Source organism: Kogia breviceps, chromosome 5 (assembly GCF_026419965.1).
Source record: "Kogia breviceps isolate mKogBre1 chromosome 5, mKogBre1 haplotype 1, whole genome shotgun sequence".
NCBI lineage: Eukaryota > Metazoa > Chordata > Mammalia > Artiodactyla > Physeteridae > Kogia > Kogia breviceps.
This window is the reverse complement of record NC_081314.1, coordinates 80,616,548-80,630,845: the sequence shown is the minus strand read 5'-3', so window position 1 is coordinate 80,630,845 and position 14,298 is coordinate 80,616,548. Positions and strand designations below refer to the sequence as shown.

The 14,298-nt window shown below is 41.5% G+C and overlaps 1 protein-coding gene across 25 annotated transcripts in view; it reads left to right on the top strand.

Annotated features, from left to right (window-relative positions):
* The window catches only part of KALRN (kalirin RhoGEF kinase), a 654,958-nt gene that overhangs the window by 316,031 nt on the left and 324,629 nt on the right, over positions 1-14,298 (top strand). The window lies entirely within an intron of this gene.

The following is a 14,298-nucleotide window of genomic DNA, read 5'->3' as shown; positions in this document are numbered from 1 at the left end:
TGCAGTCAATCTGTTCTTTCCTTTTGTTGGCCTTGGGCCCAGTGACAGTCAATTTCCCTGAGCCTCAGTGTCCTCTCTAAAATAGAGATGGTGACACCTTCCCCACAGAGTGATGTGAGGGTTAGAAATAACATGTAGAATGTGCCTAATAGAAAATTTGTTTCATGGGAGGTGCCTGGTGAATGGTGACCTCAGTGGCAGTAGTGGTGACCATGGGAGTGGTGGTGATGCGATACCTCTAAACCTCACTCCCTTCCAGGATAGGTTATCAAGTACCATGCTCTCATCTCTCAAGCCTCAGCATGGTGTGGTCTGCCTAACTATGTTGGAAAGAGTAGGCTTGTCCTTTGAGATGGGCCAGGTGCCAAGTGGAAAGATCAGCTACAGGAACTAAGCTTGGCCCTCGGGTTAAGCATGTGGAAGAGGGGTCCATCCAATTTGACCAGTCAGAACCAAGGAAAGGCAATAGAGTAACGGTGCCTCCTGCCTTGGGGTGGGAGGTAGGGGATACCCGCTACTGGGCATCCAAGAGCCAATGTATTCAGAGATGCAAGGAAGAGGATCAGTGGTTTACATTGAGAAAACTCTTAACAGATAGCAGGCTTCAGTTACCGGACTGCAAATCAGAGGCAGGGTTCCAGGTAAGGAAGGGATAGGGATAAAAGTCTAATTATCAAATGTGGGCACCAGGGCAGGGCTGGATTAGCTGCCAGTGGGACCTGTTATGAAGGACTAGTCTGTTGGTAAGACATGTGATTCCATTCTGTCATGAGACTGAAGCTGAACCTGCCCTAAGGCCTCAGAAAAGGGGAAGGAAGGGGAGAGAGTCTGGGCACTGAGTGAGAGCACTCTCCCTTCTAAAGGATTCTCTGATTCAGTGGGCCTGCTCACAGGGGTCCCAAGAATGTGGCCACTAGTTTCACAAGGTGTCAACATATTTACCTTGCATGGTGAGAATAACACACCAGTGGGAAAAATAAAGTTGCTGGCTCTCAGAGAGCACTGACATGGTTTAGAAAGGAAATAAGGAAAGCTGTTCCAGAGGAAAGCTTCCTCATCTGCTGGTACTGATTCTGAAAGCAAACCATGTATTACCGTGTCTTCCAATAATTAATTTCAACACGGGTCAGCCTGCCCAGATTAAGAGAAACCAGATTGACTTCCTTTCTCTTCCGTCTTCCTTTCATTTCTGTGACACTGTGCGCGCAGGGTGGGCCCTGGAAGCCAGCACTGTCTAAGCTGAAAGTAAGAGGGAGCAAGTGATGGATTTGCATTTGGGGGGGACATATGCAAATTCCACAATGAAAATATTTCTCCTGGATAAAAACATTTTGAAAAGTATTTGCAGGATTTTAAACCTGTGCTGTAAACATGTAAGAATAAGCAATAATAATGAGTGCCATTTACTGAATACATATCTTTATAAGAAATAACTCATTTAATCCTTGAAACAACTCTCTGGAGGAGATTTTAATATTATCCTCAATTTCCAGATGAAAAATCAGGCCTAAAGAGTATCATTCAGGTGTAGGATGCAAACTTTGAACCCAGTCTGACCCCAGAGCCCATGCTTCTAGCTCACGTACCTTCAGAGTAATGGGGAAAACTGAGCTTATTCAACTCTCTTTTTGATTTTTTTTCCCCATGAAGTTTCTATTTTATTTTTATTTTAAAAAAAATTTCTAATTACAAAACTACACATTTTCATTATATATGTGCAGATGAACATAAAATAATCCACCCGCTCAGTTGTCTGTCTTAACAGTTGCTAATACTTTGGTGTTTATTCTTCCAGGTATTTCTTTATTTATATGTATATGTATGTTGGTTGCCAGCTTTTCTACTTAATGATATATCCATGGTAATAGATATATATCTCCAGTGGTTTTGGTTTTTGTTTTGGTTGAGTTTTCGCTGGTAAAATATTAAGACTTTTTACTCTTTCCAGGTTCTAGTAACTTATAATTATAGGCCATTAAAAGCAGGTACAGTTACAAGTGGGTAAAGAGAAGCAAAATAAGCATTGAAAACAGAGGGCTGGGTTTAAGCCAAGCATTCAGAATCTTTTCCCAAGAGAAAGCTTCAGAGAAGGGCAATTTACCAGTGCCCTCCCAAGCCTTTCCAGTGCCCCATTGCAGGTGAGTGTATATTAGAGGGATGTGAGGACCTTCTGAGCCCCTAAAACTGGCTGAGATGATGTTGGAGATGGTGATGGTGGAGGTGGTAGGTGGGTGGGGAGTACTTCAAAACAGTAGCATTTGTAGCCTCGCTCCTCTTCCCCATTCCTTCTTCCTTTCTCTCCTTCTTCTTTTCCTCCTCTTCTTTCCTTCATTTCTGTCCCATCTACTCTTGGGAGATCCTTTCCTGAAATAGGGGCTCTAGTCAGGGTCCAGGATGCAGTGCTTGGTTCTGGTCCAAATGTGGTTTCAGGTGGGCTGTGCTTTCTAGGACCCCTAAGAGCTCCGTGAGGCGAGTACGCCTTTGCTGTGGCATTCGGGGTGATGGGCAAATCAGGAGTGTCTGCGCTGAAGGGTAAGGGCTTTTGAGAACTTGTGGGTGGAGGTGCCGTGGGGACAGGTGATGAATACCAGGAACCAACACCTAAGAGTCCTGAGTGAAAGGGCTTCAGGCTGTATATTACACAAACCAAAAAATAAACATACACCACCAAAAAGAACAGCCCACCAAGCAGATATGTGTCCTTTTTCTCTGCCAATAAGCAACTGGAGGTATTTCATGAACCAGTTTTGTTTGGAATAAATTTTTAACAGGAGAAAAGCCCACTGCCAAGGTATGACAGGAACAAAGCATCACATCTGAGTTATTCCACCTGCAAAGGCAGCCAGGTTTGGGGCAGAGAGAGCTGAGCTCTTGTGGTCTCCTGTGGGTCCAGGTGACATCCAGGCCTCATCAGGATAGGTGTCTTTATTTGTCTTGGGATACACAGGCAAATGCCCAGCCAGTCCAAGGCACTTCCCTTTGGGTTTCAGCAGAGACTAGTGCAGCTGTCCTACTATATTCTAGGAGCTGATAACATTAGATATTGGCAACCTCAGCTGTAATTACGCATCTCCATGGTGTTTCACCCTGTGGACTATTTTGTATGTTATATCTGAGCCTCAACAATGCCAAGTATGGTTTGAAATAGCTCTGGTGGACTTTAGTCCATCACATGCCTAGAATTTGAAAATAACTTCGAGGGAAGGGGGCAGTGAATAAGGCTAAAAAGGGAGCCCCAAATCCATGTGATAGATATGTTTCAGTTTTCTTCTTCTTCAGGAGTCTTGGACTCTGCCTAAAATTATAGACTCTTTAGTGTCTTGGGAATTCACAAGGTCAGTCTCATTTGCTTAAAAAAATATAACTAAAGAAGAGAGGGTTATTTGGATGCAAAACTTGGGTCTGACCCAACTGCTGTAGCTGTCACCCTAGTAAAAGTTTTACAAATTTATAAGGTTAGAAAGGTTGAGGTTTGAGTTTCACTCCAAGTAATTACATCCCATCATTGCTTCAGGTGGTCAGGTGATTTGGTACCAGATAACTTTGATAGATTCTCTCTATCAAAGAGAATAATTTTGATAATTTCCTAGATTCTCTCTTTCCTTACCCTATGCCTCATATGAAGGCCACTTCAGTAATTAAAGCCATAATCTTACCATCAATAAAATGAGAGTTACAGAGTCTTCCTCCCTTTTTCCTTGTGGGAGGCAACAAGATCCAGTAAGAGGAAGGATACAGGGATTGGAACACCTGGGTAGGAGGCCCAGAGCCACTCCATCTGTATGTACAAGTCACCTAACCTCACCAGACTTCCTTTCTACATCTACAAAGTGGGAATAATGTTTATTCCATCATAGTTGAAGTAAGCATTAAATGAGATAATGTACTTAAAAGCACTATAAGTCTAGAGCACAGAGCAGATGGAAATTATCATTATTATTCCAGGGATATAGAGACAGTGGATGAGATCATGTCTGGAGCATGCTTAGAAAAGAGGAGCTAAAGATATAGAAAAGATTGATGCTGTTGCCCAATACCGGGTGTTTCCCAAGAGAGAGAATGTGCTGACCAGTCTCAGAGTTTAACTGAACTCTTCAGACTTCTGACACTGTTTGAGGGCCAGATTCCCATGCATAGTAGGATTAGCCGGGAAACTTTCCACATTCTAAAGCTAAAGCTAGTGATTTAATGAGCCTTGTTCTGATGTTTATGTAAGTGTAGATCAGTGAGACTTTGGGGTCAGAGGTGGATTTTGGAAATGGAAATGGAAACAGCATGATGTTTTGTACGTAGAGCACTCTGACCACTTATCTTACATGCCCTTCTGCCCAGAGAGAACAGGGAAGCCCTGCTCACAGCTCATACCCAGCCTTTCCAGAGAGCCCCGGGGGCCTACAGTGACTCTTCCAGCTACTTTCTTTGGGGTTCTGTGAAAGTATCCATGCCCCGCCAGACCCCGCCTCCTGGCCAGCTTGCTCCTGCTTACTGTGTCTGCATTCACATAACCCCACTGCTTAATTTCCCCTTTGTCGTGTTGAGGGTGGGTTTGTGCTGAATAACCCATGATTCTTACCGAGGTTTTCATGACTATGAGGGTTATGGGTGTCATCTGTGGTCATGGAAGACACTTCTTGGCCTGTAAAAGTTAGGAATGTTCAAGCGCTCCAAATAATGAGGTGAATGATGGGACGTGAGCCTGAACCTCGTGACCCTTCCCTGTCTCATGGTCCAACCTCCAGCTATTTGGATTCTGCCCGTTCCCTTGGGGCCCATTTGTGGGGAGTCTTTGATCTCCCGCAGCATCTCTCCTCCAAGGAAATGCTCCAGTGGGTGAATCTCTCCACTCCATCACCTAAAGAAAGGAAGCAGGAAGCAGATGTTGTTCCCACTTTGAAAATGGGAATCCTGAGGTCTCAGAGGGCCCTGGGTCTTGGCGGACAGTCTGTGATAAATAGTCCTTGGTGGATATATGGTGTCTCTTCCATCCTAGAATCCATCCTGAATCTGGCCCTGTTTGAGAAGGGTGTGCAAGTGGCCCCATTCTTTGTGTAGCTCTCCTTCCTCTGTCTCTTCTGCCCCCCTCACACCCCACCCCACCACTGTTCTGTACTACATGACCACTGTCTGGGGCTTATCCCACAGTAAGGGCTAGAGCTGAGCTCTCTGACTCCTACACTGTGCTTCTCTCAGCAGAGGTGGGCTGTTCTTCCTGAAGAGCCTAGAGCCACTTTTGCTTTACATCCCCAGCAAACTTTCCATCACCAACCCCGACTTGAAGGAGGAAACCCCACGACTGTGCCTCTCTTAGTTCCTTGCCAAGACCCCTCATATCTTCCCAACTTCCCAATGTGGATCTTTGCGCAAGCCATTCCCTTGCCTGGCAGATTCCTCCTCTTTGCCTTCACATTTTAGACTTTTTAAAGTTGGCTGAAAAATGTGCCTCCTTCTCCAGGCCTGTCCATCTTACCTGATCACTCGTTACCCAGTGTGCCCTCAGCATCACATCACCACTTTGTACTACTGTCACACCTCATTTCTTTCTCGTCCTTGGAGAATGAACTGTTCTACATAATTTAATTTCATAAAAAAACAAGACTCCACCCTAAGCACTTCATGCTGAAACTTTTCAGATTTCATCTTTATTTTTGGTAAACTTTTTGAAATACAGTTTAAACTTTCCATGCCTTTTATACAGACCATTCTGAACACAATTCACCTTTTTTTTTTTTTTTTTGATGCCTCAGGATGCATGGCAATGTTCACTAATTTCAGTGAACATGAGTAGAGAGACCTCCAAGGCCACTGCAGAGGCCTAGGTTTTCCTTTTCCATTACAGAGGGTCCCTCCCAATACTGCAGCCCTTCTAGGACTGACTTGCTTTGAGGGAGGCCTGATCAGGGAATATAGCCCCTAGAGCAGTATGTGTCACTTCCTGTGGGCCCCGGAGCAGCCCTGTGGCTAAAAGCCATATTTCTCCTGGATGATGATGATGATCTTAATGGTATACCTGAGAAAGGTAAGGTATAAGTGACCTAGACCTTCTAAAGCCACTGAAACCCCAGTCCCAGAATGTACCAGCAAGATGGGAAGACAGAGGATGATTCTTCTAGAAGTAGATCTCTCCTATTATTCCTTTGATCTTTGCATCACTCCATCTTTATTTTGCTGATTTTTATTTAAAGGGCCCTAAGCATTTCAATCAATCACATCAGCTTGTCAGTTTCATACAGATAAGTACCAAAGGACTGGCCCCTGCCTGTCACTCTTTGCTGCTGTCAGCTGCATGCCGTGGGCATGAGGGCTTTGATATTTATATGATGGTGATAAAGAAGGCTTTCAACCAAACCCTATAGCCCCATTCCAGGCAGAGGCTCTTGGGAGTGTTGTCTGAGAGTCTACCTCACTTTTAAGTATTTTCAAATTTGACACGTCTCTTATTTTTGACTGCTGAGGGAGACAACTCAGGGTCCCGGGTAGTTGATGTTGCATTGTGCACAGGGGAAATAATTTTTCAGGATTTCATAGGTAATTATTTTTAAATGGATCTTTTTTGCATATATATGTCATATCAAAATCATGTTTCTTGGGGGCTTCCTTCCCTGATGGCGCAGTGGTTGAGAGTCTGCCTGCCGATGCAGGGGACACGGGTTCGAGCCCCGGTCTGGGAAGATCCCACATGCCGTGGAGCGGCTGGGCCTGTGAGCCATGGCTGCTGAGCCTGCGCGTCCGGAGCCTGTGCTCCGCAAAGGGAGAGGTCACAACAGTGAGAGGCCCGCGTACCGCAAAAAAAAAAAAAAAAAAAAGTTAAAAAAAAAAAATCATGCTTCTTCAGAGCTATGATGAGCAGTGTCATAAAGTCCAAACTGAGAAAGGTGAAATCTCTGATTGGGGCTACAGAGAGATTTTGCATTTTTTTATGATTGAATATTTCGCAGTGGTTGGTCAAGCATTGGTGTCTTCAGGTTCCCAGAACTAGGAAATGCATCTCTCTCTAAGATAAATACATTTGTAATGAAAGTTTTTTGTATTTCTGGATGTACTCAGTTGACAGAAATATATTAGATCCTTACGTTTTCCCTTAAAATTTCTTTTATTTGGTATTTTTCAAATTTTGAAAGCGATTCCTATTTTTTGTAATAACAAGTGAAACATTACAAAGATATGTGTAAATAAAAATGCTAATTATCCCTCCTCTCCAATTTCCCAACCCCTCCCTCCCAAGGCAATCACAGTTAGCTTGTACATTTTTCTTACACATACAAAAAGTAGCAAACATATGTAAATATAAAATTTTGTTTATTTTTTGGCATAATTTCTGAAGAATGCCCTGCATATCATTTTTATACTTTGAATGATTTTTCCTTTTTTTTGACTATAAAATTAATACATGTTCACCGTAGAACACTTGGAAACAAGGAAATAGTGGAAAAGAAAAATCATCCCTAATATAACTTAAAGATAATTATATATAAACGATTAATATTTTTTTGGCAAATTTCCATTCAGCACAGCAGAATGCAACGAATGTTTTGCTTGGAGTCAAATAAATGTGAATTCCACATTGGCATCCACCATTTACTAGCTATGTGAGTTTACTCAAGTTCTTTCACCTTTCCAAGCCTCACTTTTCTTATCTATAACATGATACAATAGCATGGTCTACCACTGTAATAATGTTTGTAAGTGGATCCAGAACTGGCAGCCATCATTATCAGTAGTGGTTTTTTCCAATAGATAGATAGATAGATAGATAGATAGATAGGAGTCAGAATCATACTCTGATTTATCCTGACTTGTTCATTTAATCTTACATCAGGAATACTTCCTCAGATCACTAAATAGTCTTCAAAACATAATTGTAATGACTGCCTCATGTGATTGTACCACAGTGTAGTAAAGCATCCCCCTATTATTGAACTTTTTGGTCTTAAGGAACATTACCATTCATTCAAAGCCTGTAGCCATTTTAGGGCAAAAGACTAGACTTCTGTCACCTTAGAATTTCAGCCCAGGCTGTGAGCCCAGTCCTTACATGAGTGGTTTCAACCTTAAATAATGGCTGCAATTATAAAAACATCTGCTGGGGGAGCTTTTAAGAACACATGCTGCCAGATACTCTCCTCGCCCACACCCTTAGCCTCCCATTCTGATTTGAGTGATCTGGGGTAGGGCCTGAGCACTGCTTTTCTTCCCCAGATCCCTTTACCTACCCTAATCCTGTCCTCTGAGAACGACAGGATTAGATGATTTCTTAGCACTGTAAACTGAGGAGGTTGTACGGTCTCGCTCACTGGGGCTTCCTCTATGGTTTTATGATCTAAACAGTGTTTCTCAACTGGAAGGCATTTTTGACCTCCAGGGGACATCTGTCAACGTCTGGGGACATGTTTGGTTATGACATCTGGGGAAGGGGCTGCTACTGGCATCCTGTGGGTAGAGGCCAAGGATTCTGCTAAACATCCTGCAGTACACAGAACAGCCCCTGTGTTAGTTTCCTAGGGCTACTGTAACAAAGTACCACAAACTGGGTGGCTTAAAACAACGGAAGTGTATTGTCTCACAGACTTGGAGGCTAGAAGTCTGAGATCAAGGTGTTGGTAGGGTTAGTTGCTTCTGTGAGGGAGACTCTGTTCCCAGCCTCTCTCTCTGGACTTCTGGTGTTTGCTGGCAATCTTTGGCCTTCCTTTGTATCACTCCAGTCTTGGCTTTCATGTCACACGGCGCCCTGTCTGTGTCTGTATGTTTATGGGCCCATCTTTTTATAAGGGCATGAGTCATAGTGGATTAAAGCCCACTCAATTCCAGTCTGACGTCATCTTAACTAATTCCACCTACATCAACACTATTTCTAACACTGGTCCCATTCTCAGGTACTTAAGGCTGTAACATATCTTTTTGGATGGACAGAACTCAACCCATAACAGCCCCCCAACATAGAATTATCCAGCCCCAAATGTTAATAGTGCTACTGTTAAGAAACCTTGTTCCATAGAATGTGTGGATGAAACCCAGGGAGGTTGGCTAAGGTAGGTACAGGGCAGATAGGAGGGGTTGGGGTCTGCAAAGTCAAAAGGGGGCAGGAACACCATCCACAAAGAGAGTCAGAGGCGGCAGGCTCCCTGTAGATCTATGTAGGACCCTCAGGGCTCTATGTGACCACAGGAGGGTGGAAGGGCTCGAGGAGCACTGTGCTAACCAGTAGGAGAGCAGAAGTGTGGGCCAGCCCCTCTGCTGTTCTCCCCATCACCTGATCCCCATTTCCCTGGGTCAGGCATACCTTTCCCTATCTGTCCTTTTCAGGGTGGAACAGGAGAGAAAAATAAACCCACAAGCCCCAGGGTTTTCAGCAGTATTTTTCAAGCCGACTGTCTTCTCTCTCTAAAGCCCTGCCTTCTCCCTCTCATGCCCACTGCCAGCCAAACATAGGATATGGAAAAGAGGAAAACCAGCAACACTGCAAAGTTACTCTTCTGCGAGAGAACATCACTTTAGGTACATCCCCCCACCCCCAAATCTCTTGAATGGCCAAATCCTGCAACAGGTGGCCCTACTCATCTCTGTTCCATGGGGATGCTGTCTCACCAACTACTGTTTCTTTGGCTTTAAGAATTCCACATGAGAAAGAACTTCTATAGGGCTAGGCGACTGGGCAATCCACAAATCCGTATCTGAACACTTTGGTCTGCCTTCTTCACTTCTAAAATATTTTTGTCCTCATTCTTCTGTTGTGGTGACGTGTTCCCCTTCATTTTTTTGCCAATTTGAGCTGAGGGGAAGGAGGGAAGAGGAAGAGTGGCCAGGGTGGAGACTGTATTATTAATTTCCAAGAGTGGGTTGTTTCCCAGCAGCAATATGGATGCCAGCTGGCTGCATCTGGGACTTGCTCAGTGGGAAGAGGATTAAATGCTTCCCTCTGCAGTCTTCAGAGCTTTGTGTCTGCACAGCACTCTCCTGGTTTTGATCTCCTAATTGCTCAGCTCCCTAGGACTCTTTCCTTAGCCCCAGCCTGTAACTCTGGGCCAACCTCTGGCCTCTAGGCCCCTTCCTATAAGCACCATCTTCTTTATGTTCAGTCTAAGCATCAGGCCTGGCCCAGTCTCTGCCTTCAACTGCTCTCCATGCCCTGGAGGCATAGGTGGGGAGGGTCAAGGAGAAAGTCCTTCCTTGCTTTGTGTCTCAGTCCCCTAGGGGTGGCCACATTTTCTGGAATCTGGCTGGTCCTTTCTTACAAGCTGGACCTGGTATTTTCTGTCAAATCATATTTTGTAACTTGTATTGGCAACCTCTAGGATTGAGCCTGCCTTTTGGTCCAGAAACAAAGTGTTACTTTTTGTTATTATTATATGCTAATAGTTAATTCTCATTATCTCTTTTGCTGTCTTACCTGAGAGTGCCTAGATATTCAGCTTCCAGCCTGCAGCTGAGAGAAAATACACTGAAGTTCCTTTAAAGCACAGCATGTAAATGAAGAGGGTTAGTGAGGATTAGAAGGAAAGAAAATCAGTAAAGGAGAACACCCTAGCAAAGAACAACTGCTATTCTTTTCTCAGAATTCCTCAGCCTAGGTACATTCTTAAACAAATAAAAGTTAGACTGTAGGAAATAAAACTTTACTTTAAAAATGTGGAGTTCTGAAAAATACACCATTTATTGTTAATAGGAAAAGTTGTTGAAGCATTTTAGATATAGAGAGGAAAATGCTTTCCAGAAAGTAGAGATGTGTGTGAGAATGGGACAGGGTGGTGATTGTATATGTAAATGTGATAAAGCCAGCATTTAGGTTCCCAGAGATAATCTCGGCTCCCAGACTATTTGTGTTGGGAGGTATTGGCATCTACAGTAGTTATATTTGGTATCAGTCCCAGTGAGTAGATTTGTAGCAGATTTGTACAGACAGTCTCCAATTTAAGGAGCATCTGATTAGGACTAGTCATTAGTTACTCCTTGTTTGGACATACAGATTGTCCTAATGGAGGCAACTATTGTTTGTTCCCTTATTCAGAACACCTAGGAAGATGTCCTTCCAGCAGATATAATATGGTGGGTTAACCCATCACTGATACCAAGTAGTTTCCTCCTTTCCATCTTATTGCTTCCCACCAAAGACCTCTTTGCCATTGTCAGAGTCCATCCCTTCTTCCCCTGCAAGAGCCAGCAGATGATGGAGAAATATGTGCCTGATGCTCCAGGATGAAAACTGAAAAGCATTTTCCTATATCACCCTAGTTATAAATTTTGGCTGATTGTACATGATGTGCTATATCAGTACTGTATTTTAAATATGCTGTGTGCTCAACTGAATTTCTTTACTTTGTCCTGAGACTCTAACTCCCATTTACATGGAAAACACACTCCTATTGCTAAGAGTCTTACAAAGGAACTTTTGGATCACTACTTATCCTTAAATTCAGGACTAGCTACATTAGGAGACAAGGTAAACGTCCATTTCCAAGGCTTACTGCTGACAAGACGCTGGGCCACAGAGTTTTGGGGTTGAGTGCCTATTGAGAACAGAACACTGTGCTGGCAGGTATATTGATGAGTAGCTGAGATAGAAAAGACGAGTAAGATAGGACTCTCTCCTCCAAGGAGAATTCAGTTCTCTCTGGAAGTCAACATGTACACACTGGAAGTTTGTTGCAAACAAGAATAGCAGTTGCAAATGAACAATTACAGTGTCATAATTTGAAAATCAAAGGCATAAGAGTGAGTAAAGTAACAGAGGAGCAGAGGAGATGGAGGTTTTACATTGAGTCTTAGAGAGAGAGATACATGGTTCAATGAAAAAAGAGCCTGGATGTTACAGTCAGAAACACAGCTTGCCATTTTCTAGCTCTGTAACATTCTCCAAACAAGTTACTTTACCTCTTCAAGCCTCATTTGTTTTCTCATTTGTAAAATGAAGTAAATAATGCCTATCTTATGTTTGGTTTCAAAGCTTAGAGGTAATGTATATAAAGAGCCTAACACAATGCCTAGCATACTGTACATACTTGGTAAATGGATACTGCCTTCTTTGACCCTTGGATTATTTAGAAGTGTGTAATTTAGTTTCCCACTCTTTGGAGTTTCCAGAGATATTTCTATTATTGACTTATAATTTAATTACTTTATGATCAGAGAAAGTACTTTTATGACTCCTATCCTTTTAAATGTGTTAGACTTGTTTTATGACCCAGAATATGATTAATCTTGGTAAATATTCTGTGAGCACTTGTAAAGAATGTGCATTCTGCTGTTGTTGGGTGGAGTGTTCTATAAATGTCAATTAGATCAAGTTGGTTGAGAGTGTTCAAATCTCCTATATCCTTACTAATTTCTTGCCTACTTTTCTATTAATTATTGAGAGGGGGCATTAAATCCCTGTCTGTAATTGTGGATTTGTCTCTTTCTTCTTGCAAGTTTATCAGTTTTTGCTTCACATATTTTGAAGCTTTGTTGTTAGGTACATAAATGTTTAGGATTAATATATCCTCCTGATGAACTGACCCTTTTATAATTATGAAGTCACCTTCTTTTTCCCCGGTAATATTATTTGCTCTGAAATCTACTGTGTCTGATACTAATGTAGCCATCCAAGCTTTATTTTGATTAGTGTTATCATATTATATTTTTTTCTACCCTTTTACTTTTAACCTAGTTGTGTCTTTACATTTGAAGTGCATTTCCTGTAGACAGTGTATACTTGGGACTTGCCTTTTTATCCAGTCTGAAAATCTCTGCCTTTTGATTGTGGTATTTAGACAATTTATTTAATGTGATTATTGATGTATTTAATGTCATCTTATTTATTTCTATTTGTTTCATCTATTCTTTGTTACATTTTCTCTTTTTCTTCCTCTTTTGGATTAACTGAATATTTTTTATGATTCCATTTTATCTCCTTTGCTGGCTAAATAGCTATCACTATTTAGTTACTTTAATGGTTGCTTCAGGGTTTATAGTATTTGTCTTTAATATATCGTAGTTTACTTCAAGTAATATTATCCACTTCACATATAGTACAAGAACCTTACAGTTGTATACAGTTTACCCAGTGCAGGTTTGTACTGCTCAGGTCCACTTATACATAGATATTTTTCAATAGTAAATACTACAGTACTACACAGTCCATGGTTGGTTGAATCCATGGATGCAGGGGAACCTCAGATATGGAGGTTGAATTAACCCCATGTTGTTCAAGGATCAGCTGTGTTTCTGTTTCTCCCTTCCTGGTCTTTGTGCCATTGTCATGTTTTACTTGTGTATGTGCTATAAACCCACATTACAGTGTTACTATTTTTGTTTAACCATTCAATTATCTTTTAAAGAGTTTAAATAGTAAGAAAAAAAATCGTATATAGTCACCCATATAAGAGCACTTCCAGTGTTCTTCATTCCTGCGTGTGGATCTATATTTCTGACTGTTACCATTTTCCTGCTTTCTGAAGGACTTCTTTTAACATGTCTTGTCATACAAGTCTACTAGTGAAGAATTCTTTCAGCTTCTGTATGCCTTAAAGTGCCTTTATTTCACCTTTGTTTTTGAAAAATATTTGTGCTGGGCATAGAATTCTAGTTTGACAGGTTTTTTGTTTGGTTGGTGGGGTTTTTTGTTTGTTTTTCACTTTAAAGATGTTGCTCCACTGTTTTCTTGATTGCATTATTTCTGATGAGAAGTCTGTTGTGATCCTTATTTTTGTTCCTTTGTGTACAATGTATCTTTTTTCCCTTGGTCACTTTTAAGAATTCATTTCTTTTTCCACTTGATTTGATTTGTTTTTTATGTGCCTTGATGTAGTTTTCCTTGTGTTTCTTGTGTTAAGGGTTTGTTGAGTTTCTTGGATCTGTGGTTTTATAGTTTTCATTAAGTTTGGAAACTTTTGGTCGTTATTTCTTCAAATATCTTTTCCACTTCCCCCTCCTTTAGGGATTTCAATTACATGAATATTAGTCTTCTGAAAGTTGTCCCATAGTTCACTGATGCTTTAGGGTTTTTTTAACTCTTTTTTTCTGAGCATTTATTTATGTGTTTGTTTATTTATTTGAAGTATGATTGATTTACAATATTGTGTTAGTTTCAGGTGTACAACATAGTGATTCAGTTCTCAGCATTTTAAGTAGTTTCTGTTGCTATGTTATCAAGTTCAGTAATCTTTTCTTCTGCAACATCTAAACTCCTGTTAATACCATCCAGTATGTTTTTTATCTCTAAAAGTGTAAAGTCTTTTTTTTTAATGTCTTCTATTTCTCTATCTAACTTTTTGAACATATGAAATAGTTAAAATAACCATTTCTAAGTACCTGTCTATTAATTTT